A 15,402-nucleotide genomic window follows, 5' to 3' on the forward strand; every position below is an offset into this window, starting at 1 on the left:
CCTCTGGCCTGAGCCTAACATCCATTTCATGGAGGTGGTCTGGGCTGAGGAGCTGTAGGCACTTAAGAAATGTTGTTCACTGCAGGACACGTCACACCTGGCAGATCGGCCAAGGTGGCAGGAAAGGAAGGCGGTAAATGTTGGGGAGATGTGGAGAAATTGGGACACTAATGCATTGTTGGTGGAGTTGGGAACTGATCCAAGCATTCTGGAGGGCAATTTGGAACTCTGCCCAAAGGGCTATGAAACTGTGATCCTTTAATGCCACTACTGGATCTGTGGCCCAAAGATATTTAAAAAGGGGGGGGGGGAAGGAGCTACTTGGACAAAAATATTTCAAGCTGCTCTTTCTGTGGTGGCAAAGACTTAGAAACTGAAGGGCGCCCATCCATTGGGGGATGGCTGAACAGGTTGTGGTATCTGATGGGGATGGAATACTATTGTGCTATAAGGAATGATAGGCAGAATGGGTTCAGGAAAAGCTAGAAAGTCCTACATGAACTGATGCAGGGCAAAATAAGCAGGACCAGGAGAACATTGTGCACAGTAACGGCAATATTGGACAACAATTGATTATCTGTGAAGATTTGGCTCCTCTCAGCAGGGCAGTGATCTGGGGCAATCCTGAAGGACTTCTGGTGGGGAGGGCTGTCTACCTCCAGAGAAAGAGCTGCTGGAGTCCTCTTTCCCACCAGTGTATTGAGGGTTTTGCTTTCATGTTTCCATTATGTATGCAGTGGAAGTGTGTTTTGCCTGACAATAAAAATAAAACTTTAAAATAATAAAAGAAAGAAATGTTGTTCACTGTGTTCAATTAGAATATAAGCTCCCAGAGGGCAGGAGTTGTTTCATTTTTGTCTTTTAATCCATAGTACACCTCATGGTGCTTGGCGCAGAGTAGGTCCTCAACCAATGTCCTATGGCTTGTTCTAGCTCGGCTCACGTCACTTAGCCTGGGTTCTTCCAGGTCTTCCCAGGTTGCTTTGAAACCACTCCCTTCATGGCTTCTTATGGCCTGCTAGGAGTCTAATTTGGATGTAGCAGAGCTTGGTCAGCCATTCTTCAATGGATGCTTTCCATTTTTTGTCAATTAAGTCGGGGTGGGGCGACTGACCCATGTGCCCTTTCCCGCAGGATTGGAACAGAGATTTAGAGCCGGACCGGTGTTCGAGGACATTTAAGCCTCTCCCACCCCAATTTCCAATTGAGCAAACAGAAATGTAGAAAGGTTCAATGGTTTGCCCAGTGTTGCCCAGCTAATGAGTGTGCGAGGGAGGAATCAAACCCAGTTTTTCCTCATTCCAAGTCCAGGATCCCATCTGCCATGCCAACCGGCTTCTCTTCTTTCTCGCTCCCCTCTTCGGTTTCCCTCTGCCGCCCCCCCCAGCAGTGACACGTTTCTTCAGTCTTTACTATTGGCAGAGCTCTGTGTGCTTTGGGGGAACGTAGTGGCCTGCCCTGGAGGCCATCTCTTGGCTCTCCCTGTGTGGTCTTTCCCATCTCAGTGACCCTCGGCCCTGCCGTGATAGTGGGACAGTCGCCAATCCCAGGAGCAGCTCTTTCCTTTTGGAGCCCACCCCAAAGGGGGCAAGGGCGGGGCGGACAGGGGAGAAGTCAGAGCACGGCAGCGAGTGGGGAGGAAGGGGTGCACAATCTCTAGCGGGGAATACGGCAGACACAAAGCAAGCAGGCCAACCGCACAGGAGTCACCTCTAGGAGATGTCCATTTACAAAGGCTCGGGCTCTGGGAGCTCAGCGGGGCTCCCGGATGGTCTGCAAACTCATTTGCAGAGCCCCCACCCCCCCCACCCCAGCATTTGTGAAGCTTCTCCTGGGCCTCAGGTGCCACGCAAGGCCCAGGGTCGAACTGGGAAGCTGAAGAGAGACAAGAGCAGGCCCTGCCCCTGCGTGTGAGAGGGCGCCTGTGACAGCACAAATAGGGCCGCGTAGACAAGAGACACCTAGAAGGTGTGAGAGAGCGGGCCCTAAGTGCTATAGTAATGCTTAAGCATACCCCGTGCTTCCTAGTGTCCAGGCATAAGGCTAAATTCTGAGAATGCAGATGCAAGCAAAGACAGTCCCTGAACTCAAGGAGCTGACAAAAAGCCCTTCCCTTCTGGCTTAGAATGGGTACTACGGGGAGTGGCTGGGTGGCCAGGCCCAGAGACAGGGGGTTCTGGGTTCACATCTGGCCTCAGCCACTTCCCAGCTGGGTGACCCTGGGCAAGTCACTTGACCCCCATTACCCAGCCCTTACCACTCTTCTGCCTTGGAGCCAATACAAAGTATTGATTCCAAAACGGAAGGTGAGGGTTTAAAAAAAAGAACTGGTACTAAGTGGGACAGCTAGGTGGCTCGGTGTCCTAGCTGAGTGACCCTGGACAAGTCACCTAGCCCCAACTGCCTAGTCCTTACTGTTCTTTTGCCTTGGGACCAATACCCAGTATTGATTCCAAGACAGAAGGTGAGGGTTTAAAAAACAAGTGATCTTGACGATTGGTTCCAAGGTAAGGGTCAGGCAATGGGGGTTACGTGACTTGCCCAGGGTCACACTGCTAGGGAGTATCTGAGGCCAAATTGGAACTAAGGGCCTCCCATCTTCAGATCTGGCTCGATCCACTGAACCACCTAACTGCTCCTGGGAGTTTATATTCTAATGGAGAGACAGGGAGGCGACATGGTCATACCTGTACATTAGGAAGATGAACATGACAGCTAAGTGGGACATGAACTGCAGTAGAGAGAGACTTGAGGCAGCCAGGTGCACCAGCAGAGCTATTGGAATGGCCCAGGTGACCCTAACATGAGGAGGGTCTGTGCTAGGGAGATGGCAGTGTCAGAGGAGAGAAGGGGACAGATGGACGAGCCTTTCCAAAGGGCAAACCAACAGCTTTTGAAGACAAATTAGATATGGAGGATGAGAGAGAGGGAGCAGTTACGAGCCTAAGTGACTGGGAAGGGCAGGAGGGAAGCTAGGAAGCAGGTTGGGTCAGGTGGGGGCTGGGGAACGATGAGTTCCCTTTTGGACACGTTGACTTTAAGATGTCTACAAGACGGGACTTTCAAGAGCTTTGATTGGTGCTTGGGGATGCAGCCTTGGCAGAGAAGCATCTGCATAGGGATGATAATGGAATCCATGGACACTGTTGCCATCGACAAACAAAACAGAATGGCAGGAGAAGAGGTCTTAGAACAGAACCTCAGGGGGCATCTACCTAGTTACAAAGATCCAGCAAAGGAGACAGAAGGATGGGTCAGACAAGGAAGAGGAGAGTCTAGAGAGAGCGACAGCACCTCAAAAGCCGCGAGAGATGGCAGTGTCAAGGAGAAGCAGGTATGGAACGCTGTCGAAGGCTCCAGAGTGGGCAAGAAGGATGAACGTGGGGGGAAAGGCCTTTGACAAAAAGGAGTTTATTCACCAGCAGGAAAGCTATAGGAGACCAGTTATCAGGATGATGCTTTTCTTTTTTTTCATGTTTCCACTGGCTTTATTATTTTTTATTTATTTTATTGTATTATTTATTTAATTTCAGTCCAAATTTGTATCCATCAGTTTCTTTTTTTCCCATTTGAATTAGTTTATTTAGTCAGTTTAGAACATTATTCCTTGGTTACAATAATCACATTATTTCCCTCCCTCCCCTCCATCCACCCTTCCCGCAATTTCATTGGGTATTAAATGTGTCCTTGATCAGAACCTATTTCCATGTTGTTGATGTTTGCACAGGGATGTTCATTGAGAGTCTCCATCCCCAGCCATATCCCCCTTGACCCATGTAATCATGCAGTTGTTTTTCTTTGGTGTTTCTACTCCCACAGTTCTTCCTCTGAATGTCCATAGTGGTTTTTCTCATAAATCCCTCTGATCACTGCACTGCCAGTAATGGAGAAGTCCATTACATTCGATTATACCACAGTGTATCAGTCTCTGTGTATAATGTTTTCCTGGTTCTGCTCCTTTCGCTCTGCATCACTTCCTGGAGGTTGTTCCAGTTTACGTGGAATCCCTCCAGTTCATTATTCCTTTTAGCACAATAGTATTCCATCACCAACATATACCACAATGTGTTCAGCCATTCCCCAATTGAAGGGCATCCCCTCATTTTCCAATTTTTGGCCACCACAAAGAGCACAGCTATGAATATTCTTGTACATGTCTTTGTCCTTGTTATCTCTTTGGGGTACAGACCCAGCAGTGCTATGGCTGGATCAAAGGGCAGACAGTCTTTTATCGCCCTTTGGGCATAGTTCCAAATTGCCCTCCAGAATGGTTGGATCAGTTCACAACTCCACCAGCAATGAATTAATGTCCCCACTTTGCCACAACCCCTCCAGCATTCATTACTTTGCATAGCTGTCATGTTAGCCAATCTGCTAGTTGTTTTGATTTGCATCTCTCTGATTATAAGAGCTTTAGAACACTTTTTCATGTGCTTTTTTTTAAACCCTTACCTTCTGTCTTGGAGTCAATACTGTGTAATAGCTTCAAGGCAGAAGAGTGGTAAGGGCTAGGCAATGGGGGTCAAGTGACTTGCCCAGGGTCACACAGCTAGGAAGTGGCTGAGGCCAGATTTGAACCTAGGACCTCCTGTCTTTAGGCCTGGTTCTCAATCCACTGAGCTACCCAGCTGCCCCCTTTTCATGTGTTTTTTAATAGTTTTGATTTCTTTAACTGAAAATTGCCTATTCATGTCCCTTGCCCATTTGTCAGTTGGAGAATGGCTTGATTTTTTTGTACAATTGGTTTAGCTCTTTATAAATATGAGTAATTAGACCTTTGTCAGATGTTTTTATAATGAAAATTGTTTCCCAATTTGTTGCTTCCCTTCTAATTTTGGATGCATTAGTTTTGTTTGTACAAAAACTGTTTAATTTGATGTAATCAAAATTATTGATTTTACATTTTGTGTTTTTTTCTAGCTCTTGCTTGGTTTTAAAGTCTTTCCTTTCCCAAAGATCTGACAAATATACTATTCTGTGTTCACCTAATTTGCTTATAGTTTCCTTCTTTATATTCAGGTCATTCACCCATTCTGAGTTTATCTTGGTGTAGGGTGTGAGATGTTGATCCAAACCTAATCTTTCCCATACTGTCTTCCAATTTTCCCACCAGTTTTTATCAAAAAGTGGGTTTTGGTCCCCAAAACTGGGCTCTTTGGGCTTATCATAGACTGAGGTCACTTACCCTAAGTCTATTCCACCGATCCTCCTTTCTGTCTCTTAGCCAGTACTAAATTGTTTTGATGACCGCTGCTTTATAGTATAGTTTGAGATCTGGGACTGCAAGTCCTCCTTCCTTTGCATTTTTTTTTTCATGATTTCCCTGGATATCCTTGATCTTTTGTTCTTCCAAATGAACTTTGCTATGTTTTTTCTAATTCAGTAAAAAAGTTTTTTGGTAGTCCAATGGGTATGGCACTAAATAAGTAAATTAATTTGGGTAGGATTGTCATTTTTATTATGTTAACTCGTCCCACCCATGAGCAATCAATGTTTTTTCCAATTGTTTAGAGGCTGATGTTTTTCTAAGTATGTGGGAGGCATGGGAGCATTTGTATGCAGCCAGTAGCCAGCAAGCAAATGGAGCTGACAGAGGGGGCAGGCTGCTGGAGAGGACGGGATGGGATCCAAGTTTTTGTGTATACTGAGGGGTATGCTTTGGCAAGGAGAAAGGCCATCTTTTCTTGGGAGAGAGAGGTGAAGGAGGAAAGTCCAGGATCCCTTATGCCGTGCCACACTACTGCTGGGGATGGGGGGGAAAGTATTTGAGTGGCCTAAGATGAGAGGAAGGGAGAAGAGGGAGCCCACAGGGAACGGTTTTTTCAGTAAAATAGGAGTCAAGGTTCTCAGCTAAGAGGGTCTGGGGAAAGGGAACCGTGGCAGGCTTGAGGAGGGATGAGATGGTTTAAAAGAACTGATTGCTCAAGTGAGTTGAATTTATTAGGATAAAACGATTGCCTTGCTGCAGTGAAGACCCAGTTAAGGTTATGCAACATAAACTTGTAGGAGCCCCAGTAAATATGAATTCGGAATTTTCTCTGGCTTAGTTTAGTAACATTGTGACTAGAAACTAAGGTGGGAGTAAGCTATGGCTGGGTTGTGGCAGGGTCAGTTTGTACTGAATGGATTCACCAAGAGATCAAATCCAGGAAAGGATGAGAATGTTTAGAAGCAGATGGCTTGGGAAAGATCGGAATGGTGGAGGAATTGGAGGTCACGGTGAAGACAAAGAAGGGAATTAGGGACTCTAAAGCAGAGTGAGTGGAATGATAGAAGATTACAAGCACATGAAGGAATTGCAGAGGTCATGCTCATGGAACTGGCATATGTGGGGCTAGGGGACAGGGTATGACTATCTGTATATGTATAAAATGGAGGACTAAGTCATGCATGGGAAATGAGAGAAATTAAGGAACTGGAAAGTTAAGAGACTTTGAAGGAATGCTAGTATGCGTATTGAGATATCCTAGTATAAGGGTGGCCACTGGGGAAGAGAGAGAGAGATATCATGAATTAGGCCTGGAACTGGCTAAGGAAGGAGAGTGTTAGGGGTCAATAGAGGCAGCTAAGTGGCACCATGGGTAGAGAATTGGTTCTGGAATCAGGAAGATCTGGGTTCAAATGGAGATTCAGATACTTATTAGCTGTTTGACCCTGGGCAAGTCATTTCACCTCTTCCTACCTCAGTTTCTTCAACTGTAAAATGGGGATAACAAGAGCACCCACCTTGCAGAGTTGTTGAGAGGATCAGATGAAATGCCATTTGCAAAAAGTGCTTAGCAAAATGCTGGGCACATAGTAGGTACCTAGTATATGCCTAATCCCTTGCCTTGCCCCCAACTACCAGAATTTTGATTGGATGGTAAATAGAGGTTGAAGACACCCCAAAGAAGAAAAAAGTCCTGAGTAATGGTGCTAGAGGGACAGTCTAGAAATAGTCATGGGGAGTCAGAGAACAGTGGGAAACAGAGCTGTACAGATGGCTGGGTGTGGTCAAGATCTCTGGGAGAGACAGTGGGAGAATGCTAATCATGGAGGAACATGAGTTCAGGCAAATGATTGTCTTGGCCAGGGGTCCAATGTGAGGCAGGATGAGAGAGTGAGCAGTGAGGAGGCTAGGCAGGTTCCTGACAGGGAGTCCCCCTCAGGGGGAAGCCATCTTGCCCAGTGTGCTGGAAGGGCAGAGAAAATGGCTGATTTGGCCAAGGCCCCTGCTCTCTGGTCACAAGATGGGGGAATGGCTCTCATCAGACAAATGGGAAGAAAGGTGCTCATCTGGAAATCAGTTTTGCCTGATTTGGACCGTGTAATTGATGTAGTATTGGCCTTCTCAATGGGAAGGGCCAGAATGTGGAATTTGAAAGATAATGATGTTCAAAATAGAGACCTAAAGCAAAGTGGAAGAGAGGGTACAGGAAGCGAGATCTCTGGGCAGGGGCGCGGCCAAGAGAGCTTCTCTGGGACTTCCCAGCAAAAACTATTTCTCCCCCAAGATGAGAAAAGTTCTTCTGTTAATGGGGCACGAGTAATGATGACAGGAAATCATAGGATCTTGGATTGAGAGGGGGAAGGAGTCTCGGAGGCCAAGTACCCAGTCAAACCCATTCATTTTATTAGAGTAGAAAACTGAGGCCCAAGGAGAGGAAGGGACTTGTCCAAGGTAATAAGCAGCAGAGCAAGGATTCAAAGCCAGGTTCCCCGCCTCCAAATCCAGTAGTCTTTCCAATGAACCGATGAAGATGCCTTCATTAATGGTCTAGGATTCTCAAGTATCCCAGGTACCCTGGTGGTGAAGTAGTGGGTGGGAAAGGCCAAAGGGGCTAACCAACAGGGATCCCAGGTGTAGACTCTGGCTCACTCCAACTTTGTTAAACAAACATTGACATGAGCTAAACACCGTGTTAGGTGATAGCATGAAAAAAAAGAGAAACAAATGCTTGCCCTCTATGAGCTTCTATTCTAGGGCTGCTGGAGGGAGGCGGGCTCTTCTCTTCTTCCTCTTTACTGCTTCACTTGGGGATCTCTCAGCTTCCATGAATTAAAAACAAAATCCTTCATGTGCAATTTTCACTTCCGCTCACTTCTCACTTGGGCTCACTCTTCAGCCCTGCTCTCTGCTCTCCAGTCTCCCAACTCCGACTGCCCATTGGACAACCCCAAGTAGACATCCTGTAAGTTCCAGTATCTCCCCCCTAACCCTTCTCCTCTTCCTTCCTTTCCAGGGCTCCAGACTCCAACGCTGATGTACTCTGAGATCCAGTGACTGCATTTCTCCCTTCGGGCCCCCCATAGCTGCAATGCTCTTCCTCCTTCTCTCTGCCCACTAGCTTCTCTGGCTTCCTTTAAGTTCCCCACTAAAATCTGACCTCGTACAGGAAGCCCTTCTCAATTCCCCTTAAAGCTTCCCTTTGTTATCTCAGTTCATTCAGGGTATAACTAGCTACCTGGTACATAGTCGCTTGCATGTACATTTGACCAGGAGCTCCTGGAGGGCAGGGACTCTCTGTTGCCCTTCTTTGTATCTGTAGCACTCAAAGGTAGTGCCTGGCACATAGTAGGCCCCTTATAAAGGTTGAATTCACAAATTTGAGAAGATAGCGAAATCTAATTAGATGAAGTGAGAACGTCAAGAAAGGCTTAGGATGGGGGCAGCTGGGTGGCTCCATGGATTGAGAGCCAGAAATCGGGCCTCAGATGCTTCCCAATCGTGTAACCTTGGGCAAGTCATTTAACCCTCTTTGCCTAGCTCTTCTGTCTTGGTGTCAATGCATGATTCCAAGAAGGCAGTTAAGGATTAAAAGAAATCAAAGGCTGAGGAGGTAGCACCTTGAAGTAAGAGAGAAATTCTGAGATGTATAGGTGAAGTGCTCATCCCATGTGGTGGATAGAGAGCTGGACTTGGAGTCAGGAGGACCTGGGTGCAAATTCAGCCAGTCACTTCCTTGCTGTGTAGTAGCTCTTTTCCTATAAAATGGAGGCCCTAGACACAATGGCTTCCCAAGTCCCTTTTAGCTCTAGAGCTAGGTCCACCTGTGACCTTGAGGAAGCCCCTTCCCCTCCCTGGGCATCAGTTTCCTCCTCTGTAAAAGAAAACTAGATGGTGTCTAAGGTGCTAACCAGCTCTACGTATAGGGTCCAATGAAAATGGAGCGCAGCCCCGCCATAGCTTTTCTAAAAACACGGAGCGGAATGAGTTTGGAGAACAGCCAGCAGAATAGTTTGGCTAGAACAGAGTGTGATAAAGTTGGGAAGGAAGGTCAGAACAAGCTGCTCATGGAGGGCCTTGTTGCTGGGCTAAGGATTGTGGATTCTGGGGGCAGTGAGAAAGAATCCTGAGCAGAGGAGTGGCATAATCCAGTCGGGCCCTTTGAAGATTGTTTTAACAGCTGCCTCTCACTAAGGCCACAAACCTGGGTGCCTGGAAGGATGACGAAGCTCTCCAAAAATGAGGAAGCCTGAAAGAAGCGGAGGTTTTCCAGGAGGAAGTCAGTGGATTCCATTTTAGACACACTGAGTCGGGGATGCTAACATAATATCGAGGGAAAGCTCTCCAGTAGGCAACTAGGGATGGCAGACTATTATTCAAGGGAGAGCTATCAGTTGCAGGAGTCACCTCTGTATAAATAATTGAACCCAGGGGACGGAGGAAGGAGAGAGCTCACCGAGGGAGACTGTTTGGAGAGAGAAGAGAATGGGGCCCGACACAGAGCCTACGGGGATATTTTTAGTGAGTCGGAGATGGACCATGATGACTCAGCAGAGGAGACTGATTGGGCGACCAAGAGGAGATGGGGAGAGGACAGCAGTTGGGGAAGTTGAGGGAGGAGAGGTGGACACTCAGCAGAATTCAAAGAGGATGAAAAGAAATCAGATTAGTCAGAAAGAAACCGTGTGAGCTGATAGTTTGAGCACAGTGTCCATGGCCTGCCAAGTGAAGGGCTGTGGAGGAAGTCCCGACAGTGAATGAACTGTTTTGGGATGTGAGCTTTTCGAGGAGCAGAAGGGAGGAGAGCCATAGGACCAAGGGCCGAGGAGATGGCAGGGTGAAGGCACAGGTTCCTAATGATGATGAGACCCCAGAGCGGGGGTCCCCAAACTACGGCCCACAGGCCACATGCAGCCCCTTGAGGCCATGGATCTGGCCCCCACCGCACTTCTGGAAGGGGCACCTCTTTCATGGGTGGTGAGAGGAGCCCTATATGTGGCAGTGCTGCAAAGCGTGGCATCGCTCACTTACAGTACTTCTTTTTTTTAAGCCCTCACCTTCCGTCTTGGAGTCAATACTGTGTTGGCTCCAAGGCAGAAGAGTGGTAAGGGCTAGGCCATGGGGGTCAAGTGACTTGCCCAGGGTCACACAGCTAGGAAGTGGCTGAGGCCAGATTTGAATACAGTACTACTTCTGGTGACATAACCCTTTGTGTGGGGCCTTGTTCTGAGAGTAACTGAAGGAGAACGAGGCGCCGTGCAAAGGATTATGTGGCTGCACAATGAAAGATGTCAGCATGATGAGCAGCAATCTGGGGGAAGGGATTCTACACGTGTATACTGCTGCCCGGTATAGTGGTGGCGGGGATGGGCCTGTGCAAGGTGTGACAGGCCCATCCCAGCCAGCACTGCAGCCTCCGCTATCCCAGACAGCGCTATGCAGATTTGTTCATAGTCTTTTTCATAGTCCGGCCCTCCAATGGTCTGAAGGACAGTGAACTGGCCCCCTGTGTAAAATATTTCGGGACCCCTGGTCTAGAGGCAGGGGGGTGACAGAGCCAGCTCAAACCAGCTCTTGAGAGCTGATTATTAAATTTTTACTGCAAGCATCTGAGCATACACATCTTGGAAATTTTCCAGACTACACATCAGGGCTTGACATTGTTATACCACATTTAATTTGCTTTTTCTTCATTGCATGGACATCGTCGCAGTCATGTTCAGAGATCTGGATCTTAGAAGCCATTTGGTCTAACCACTTCCTTTTACAGATGAAGAAACTGAGGCTCAGCAAGGTTAAGTGACTTATCTAAGGTCATATACCTAGTAACATCCAAGGTGACATTTGAACTCTAAGTCCTATGCCTGATCCACTATGCTAACAATGTGTATAGGTGGGTATATCATATATATGTAAATGTGCAAAATGTTCTCATTGCTGCATCCTTCAGGCTACGGTTCACGTACATTTCCACCAGCTTCTCTGTATTCTTCATATCCACAATTTCTTGTGACACAGTTATATTCCGGAGCAGTCATGTGTCAAAGTTGGTTTAGCCACACCCCCCCCCCCAAATGAGGGGCATTGATTCTGCTTCCACTTTTTTGCATCCCTAGAAGTGCTGCTCTGAATATTTGGGGCTGACTTTTGTCTTTGCCTTCCTTGGCATTTCAGTCTGGCACAAAGATCTCGGGGTCAAAAGGGATGGACGTTTTTGTCACTGTCTTCACGTAATTTCAGATTGGTTTCTGGAACACTTCACAGCTGCTCTGCTGACAGGATAGCCATGGGAGGTGGGGCCACTTGCTATGAAAGAGCCATTGGGGCGCCACTGGGAGCAGGAGGAGAAAGGAGAAAGTCTGAGCCAGCCACAATAAAGAATGCGCTAGAGTCGGGCAGTTAAAGATGCACAGAATTGCCCTTGTAGTGTGGAAAATAGAAAGAAATCGTTGCGACCCCAGCAGTGTCTTTCTAGCAACTTGGAAATAGGAGTGGAGAAGGCAGATGGTGGATGAACAGGGGTGAGAGCTAGGATGGCACGAGCAGTGAAATAGAACAAGGGGACAATGGATTTAAGACCAGATGCTGGCATACTGTTGAACTGGCACACCATTATCACACCCTGGGGTACCGTTGAACTGGCACACCATTACTGGATGCGGGGGTACTGTTGAACTGGCACACTAATACTAGACACTGGGATGCCATTGAACTAGCACATATTTCAAGCATTTTAAAATGTAAGTTTATTTTTCCAACTTAACAAGCATTTATTTCTCTCTCTCTCAACTGTCGAACTAAAAGAAGAACCTTCCTTACAAATATGCAGCGTTCCAAAAACATACATGTATGTCGAGTTGCTTTCTGTGTGGAGCACCTGGGAAGGAAATTCCTTCTACCAAAGCAGGTTTGCACTTTCTCTGCTTCCTCTCTTTACATTTAGATATATCAATCACAGTATTTTTATGGCCTTAGAGATTAGAGTTGTAAAAAGATTAAGTGACTTACACAAGGTCATATAGTCAGGCAGGCCTTGTGGACTCTGAAGTTAACTCTCTAAGCTCCTAGCCTGTGATGGTGAACCTATGGCACACATGCCAGAGATAACACACATAGACCTCTCTGTGGACACCCATGCCAAGGACCCAGTGCTCCCAGGACCAGTGCACTCATCCCTGCAGCACAGAGGTCACCAGAGTTCCTAACTAGATAGCCAGAGGAAGGCACAGCTGGGCTGCTCACCTCTCTTTCTCCCCAGTAGGAGTTAGTAAACAGGTTTCTTCAAGACAGCATCCCTTGCAGGATAAGATTGCCCCACCCCATTCAGAATACACTGGCCTCTTCATTACCTTTGTCCTGAGTGAGACAGACACAACTTATGTCTTTACTACAGGAAGCAGCCAGTGCCTTTACTATACAAAGTATTTTGGGGATTGGGGGATGTGTCTTTTGAGTTTAAACTTTAAAAAATGCTCAAAACTGTAGTCCAATGATTTAGGAAGAAGTTTTATGACCCAGAGCCTCTTAGCTGTCCTACAGCTCCCTTCCCCAGTTTCTTTCACAAGCAAACTTGGGCTTAATTTGCATTCTTAGTCCCCGCACTTCTTACTAGCCTGTTCAGTTTGCCTTCAAAGGGGTGCCTGTGAGGGAAAACAGGTGGGCTAGAAGCTCTGGAAAACACAAGAGTGGCTAGTCCCTTTCCCAGTCAGCCCTGCATGCAGATTAAAACCTGACCTCAAGCCTTGACCATTTGCTAAACAGGTTAATTTGGAGGATGCCTGCTTCAGGAAGGCTGGAAGGTGATGGGGTGAAAGTGTCAGAATGATGTCATTTACCTGCCGGTTCTATTTTCCTCTAGATAAGGGGTTTTCCTTGGGCTTTTTTGTGTTTCCCCCTAGCTCACATATCTAGAGGGGAGCAGAGTACTTGCACCCCTGGCCTTTCCCTCTCCCCAAGCCTGACTACATTACCTGCCCCCCTGCCCAGCAGTCCAATGGGAGTGCTTCCTACCTCTCCTGGGTGGAGTAAGGGGGGAAGCAGTTCACCTGGCACTCAGTGGGGGGAGGGGCACAGAATGTGGTCTCTTGGGGGGCATGGGCACAGCACTTGGTCTGGGGGTGAGGTGGGGGTGGGGCCTGGCACTCTATCTCTAAAAGGTTCCCCATCATTGCTGTAAGCCATGCTACTTCTCGTATGAGCACATTAATATCAGATCATTAACTGTGTTCCACATGCAGCCAATCAACAAACATTTATTAATGAGCTTCCTATGTGCCAGGCACTGTGATGAGGACTGATCTCTGGGTCACAATGCTATCCCTGCCCTCAAAGGGCTTACATTCTAATAAGCACACAGCTATGCAAATGTTTGGCCATTTCCTTCTCCCCATGCAAAAGTGAGACAAACAGGATGAAATTACTTCCCCAGGGTCACATAGTTGGGGAGAGTCTGAAGCTGGATTTGACCCGAGGAAGATGAGTCTTCCTGGCCCTCCATCCACGAGTCACTTAACTGCCAGCGTCAGCGTAAAGGGGAATTGGGAAGGGGCTTCTTGCAGAAGGTCGGGTTTGTGACAAGTCCTTAAGGAAGCCAGAGAAGCTAGGAAGGAGTCAGAGATGAGGAGAAAGGGCGTTCCAGGCATGGGCAACAGTCAGGGCAAAAGAAGGCACATCGAAGAAACAATAAGAAGGCCAATGCAGTGCACTGGGTCTTAGAATCCTTAGAGAGCAATCGGGTCTACGAAGACTGGAAAGTTGGGAAGGGCTTTGCGGATTTTCTGGAGAGGATTTCTATAAGGATTTTCTCTCCGCAAATAGAGGATCTCGGGGGTAATAGGGAGCCATCGAAGATTAATAAAGATAACTTTCATTCCTATTCTAAATCCCCAACCAGCAGGGAAGACGAGAACCAGAAATTTCGTTCTCAAATGCTCCTGACTAGGAACTGAACAAAAGAGCCAATCTCTGGGGAGAAGATGGGGTCATCCCTCGGTTTCCCTGATGAACACAGAAAGAAGGACTCAGTCTTCAACATTGTTTTTTATCAGCAAATGCAAGCAGGGAGGCAACTTCGCCTGAATCCTTGCTGCTTCCACCGTTTCTTAAAAGGAGTTCGTCATTTGAATGGCATTTATACCTAATCGAACTCCTGGCCTTGAAAGGCTTGGGAAAGGTCAATGGCGGAAAGGTTCAGTACCTACCCACAGCCATGCTGTCTCTCGCTCTTTCTCTGTCTCTGTCTCTTTAAAAAATATCTCAGTTTACATTGCTATCACTCCTCAATAATATGGACCATCCAACAGAACTATGCCCCAAAGCATAGTTAAGCAAACCCAACCAGCACATTGACTGTGACCATGGCGTCCCTAAATCTGTGCTTGGGATTTCCTTATCCAGACCGAGTGGGGGAACAGCTGGGTGGCTCAGTAGATTGAGAGCCAGGCCTAGAGACCCATAGGTACTGGGTTCAAATTTTGCCTCAGACACTTCCTAGCTGTGGGACCCTGGGCAAGTCACTTAACCCCAACTGCCTAGCCCTTACCATTCTTCTATTTTGGAACCAATTGATTCTAAGATGGAAGGTAAGAGTTTCAAAAACAAGACTGAGCACGGCATTGATCAGAGGACTCGAGATTTCGATGTGGAAGGGATCTTAGAGACCCTCGAGTTTAAAGCCTCTTCCTCCCATTTTTTCCATCTCGTTTTCTTCTGATTTAATCCATGCCAAATCAAATGAGCATCTCCACATACATGTTTGTGGAACAGGAGAGGATCTGACGTGAAACTGGGAATCTCGGTTACGTGGAGCTTGCTTTTCATGTTGTGCATGTAATGAATTCAGTGTGTAGCTTCCAAAGCTGTCCTACTTGTCTGGAATTCCTTCCAACTTTATGTTCTCTTTCAATTTTTTTTAAACCCTTACCTTCTGTCTTGGAATCAATACTGTGTATTGGCTCCAAGGCAGAAGAGTGGTAAGGGATAGGCAATGGGAAACAAGTGACTTGCCCAGGGTCACACAGCTAGGAAGTGGCTGAGGCCAGATTTGAACCTAGGACCTCCCTCTCTTTCAATTTTTATCTTTTGTGGGATCTTCCCATCATCTCCCCCTTTCTATTTTTCAGAGGAGGAAACTGAGGTCCAGGGAAGGGAGGTGACTTGTTCAGAGTCCTACACCTAGCAGGTGTCTGGCTGAGAGA

General features: G+C 47.1%; 1 long non-coding RNA gene across 1 annotated transcript in view; it reads left to right on the top strand.

Annotated features, from left to right (window-relative positions):
- Positions 1-3,128: 3,128 nt before the first annotated feature.
- The window catches only part of LOC130456154 (uncharacterized), a 95,880-nt gene continuing 83,606 nt past the window's right edge, over positions 3,129-15,402 (top strand). The window contains exons 1-2 of the long non-coding RNA XR_008914683.1: positions 3,129-3,334; positions 8,223-12,113. This is a non-coding gene — a long non-coding RNA (uncharacterized LOC130456154). The remainder of the gene's footprint in view (positions 3,335-8,222; positions 12,114-15,402) is intronic.

The sequence above is a fragment of the Monodelphis domestica genome, chromosome X (genome assembly GCF_027887165.1).
Source record: "Monodelphis domestica isolate mMonDom1 chromosome X, mMonDom1.pri, whole genome shotgun sequence".
In the NCBI taxonomy this organism is placed as follows: domain Eukaryota; kingdom Metazoa; phylum Chordata; class Mammalia; order Didelphimorphia; family Didelphidae; genus Monodelphis; species Monodelphis domestica.